Genomic DNA, 3,311 nt, shown 5'->3' with positions numbered 1-3,311 from the left:
ACACTAATTTTACCATGAATTGTATATGTACAAATATATATAAAAAAACATTTAAAAACTTCAAAACAATAATCTTATAAAAACAAAGTGAAATTATTAAAATGACTCAACAAATATATATATAAAATATTAAATGAATTTTAAAAAAGTAAGTTATACAAATAGAAAACTCAATTAAAATAGAATTTCAAATAAAATGGATAATTTATAAATAAAATAAACTATTGAAATTAAAATAAGGACCAATACGCAACATGTACGAATGCACAGGGACCAAATCTGGAAATATTCTAGATCCCAAAACACTGCGTTGAAGCGCAGACCAAATTCGAAATATGCTCTAATTACATAGCTAAATTTGAAAATAAAATAAAACAAATAACATGCAATTGAACAATCGCGCGAAGGGGGACGACCTAGCGCGCAAATAACCCTTTTAAACAAAAGAGCGCAAATCCGGCCTATCGATCGGGTCAACAGGTAGATCCTTCCCCCCTTTGGACGGAGCCATTTTTAATTTTTCTATTGGACCTTCATTCTCATCCATTTTCTTCTTAAAACACAGCCAATCTTTTAACTAAAAAAACTGAAGCTATTAACCCATTCTGCTAGGGTTTCATTTAGCTTACAGCCGCCGAACCACTATCATGCTTAGTGGCTGATGGTGCGCGAATAGTGGTCAGATCTTGCCAACGGAGGCCACGACCATGTAGATCTAGTAAGTTTGCTCTTTCTCTCTTTCTTATTAAAAAAAACTTCAAATCTTATACTATTCTTTCAAAAAAAAAAAACGAAGCAAAATTAGAAGAGTGAAAAAAAACTCAACACCGTTCGACCCTCGCCCACATCTCCATACTTCTAAGATATTTGGGCTCTCATCGGCGTCGATTCAGGTATCCTTTTTTATTTTTTTTCATGCTAAAATTGCAAGCAAATCGAAAGAAACGAAAAAGGAAGTAAACAGATTTTGAATTCACCTTTTTGATAATTTTTTTTGATTGCTTTTTTTCTGGTATTCATATGAGTAAAAAAAGAAACAATACATTGTTTATGGCTTTATAGCCGAAATCCAAAAATAAAAATACAATTTTTCTTATTTTTTTCATATTTGTTGTTGTCCTCTTGTTTATTCGCAGGTACGGAGGCCAGTTGGAGTGGTGGTACGTGGCATTTGGCGTAGGGCGTACGGAGGTCGCTTGTGTCGATCATACAGTGTTGAAGGTTGGGGCTTGGCTGCGGCGCAAGAGGTAGAAACCCTAGGGTTTCTGTTTCTAAAATATTTTGGGCCGTTTGGGCTGATGCAATTTTGGGTCTAGGTTTATTTTATTTGGGTTTGTATTGGGTTTGGGTTTAATTAATGGGCTGATGTAAATGGACTGAACTGTTAATGGACTTTTTTAATTTGGTTTGGTTTTTTGTTTAGTTATTTTCTATTTGTTTTTCTTTGTCTTGGGCCCGGGCTAAATTGGCCCATTACAGCTGCCCCTTTTTGCTCATTGTCGTGTAACGAGAATAGAGCAAAGACTTCAAAGAGGGTCAATTTTGTTTGGTCTCGCCGAATAATGACTTCTTTGGTGTTTTTCTTCTTCGAGGTAGCCTTGTTAAAATCCTCTGCAATTTTAGGGGTATAGGAATTGTTGCCCCAATCTACTCCACTGTAACTCTAGAAAGACTAGCCTTGTAGCTCTTAATCTGCTCTACTGCAACTGCTCCACTGCAACTTCAGGGAGATAAGGTTTGTGTATTTTTATCCTGCTCAACTGCAACTTCAGAGAGATAAGGATTGTGGCTTCGATCTGCTCCACTGCAACTTCAGGGAGACAAGATCTGCTATCTTCAGTTTGCTCCACTACAACTTCAGGGAGATAAGACTTGTTATTTCAACCCACTCTACTACAACTTCAGAGAGATAAGGTTTGTGGCTTCGATCTGCTCCACTGCAACTTCAGGTAGACAAGATCTGCTATCTTCAGTCTGCTCCACTGCAACTTCAGGGAGATAAGACTTGTTACTTCAACCCGCTTTACTGCAACTTCAAATAGATAAGGTTTGCATATTTTTATCCTGTTCTACTGCAACATCAGAGCGACAAGGATTTATGGTTTCACTGGTTTTTTATGCCGCTCTCTGGGGGACATGACCTGTAGAATCGACTTTATGGGCCTATGCTTATGCCGAATGATTAGGATGCTTTGATCAGGATGAATCGAATGCTCCTAACTAGGTGTGTATGATGTTTGCATGAATGCAGAATGTCATGAGAATGATTCCTTTCAATATTTGGGTTGTCATTGCTCGTTGTTCATTAAGGTTTTATCACTGATGTGCTATCCTATCTCCTTTGCTTGACTGGTATCTTTGGAAGAAAAATCAAAAAATAATCACTATTTTCTCAGCTGGTTTGCTCTATTGCATCCTTAGGGAGATAAAATCTGTGGTTTTTTCTATCCATCCCACCACAACCCAAGGGTATAGGATTTGAATTTTCCCTCACCAATTCAGTCTGCTACACCATTCCTCGGGTTTCACGACTAGACTTGTATGCTTGATATTTTCATGAATGTAAAATATCATTTTTCTTTTTTCGAGAGTGACCTCCTTTTACATTGATCATTTTTCATCGAAATTGTATCATTGATGCAATATCTCGTCTTTTTGTTCAATCACTATTTTGGACCAAAAATCTAAAGATATGGTCTCTACTTAAACCATTCCCACTCAGATATTTCCTTAAGCTTGGTGAGTTCTAAATAACAGTCCTATTTCAGATTCTTGTATTATTTAGAAGTTTTCCAAAGTAATATGTGAAACTCCTTTTGTGAAAGTATTATTAGTTCATTAATCATTATTTCAATGCGACATGCTTGCAAGAAATCATAGCAATGGATAAGAATAGAATTTAATTAGGGCACAACTTGAAATGAATAAACTATCAAAGATAAAAATAAAAGTCTATTGGGGATGGATATCTTGAAAAGAAAAATATTTCAAAGATAGCTGATTTATTATGATTAAGGTGAAGACTAGGTGCCCCTGATATCACAGCCTGAGTTTCTCTGTACGAAATTCCTAAAGACCACTTTATACTTGATATGTGTTTAGGAGATCAGAAGCACTTTGTCAATGCCCCAAGATGCGGCATGCCCTTTCCCTTGTCAATTCAGGTATAGCAAGATCATCTGCTTCCCCATCTTTGATCAATATCTGAGCCTCCCTTTTTGGGTTTTTAACTCAAATCCCCTTTGGTCTCAAGGCGCCCTTTGTGGGTTTTCACCTTGGCCTCTCCCTTTTTTTTTAAGGAATGTCTCAAA

The sequence above is a fragment of the Gossypium hirsutum genome, chromosome A04 (genome assembly GCF_007990345.1).
Source record: "Gossypium hirsutum isolate 1008001.06 chromosome A04, Gossypium_hirsutum_v2.1, whole genome shotgun sequence".
Taxonomy (NCBI): Eukaryota; Viridiplantae; Streptophyta; class Magnoliopsida; order Malvales; family Malvaceae; genus Gossypium; species Gossypium hirsutum.
The sequence above is the reverse complement of the archived record's forward strand: the minus strand, read 5'-3'. Positions refer to the sequence as shown.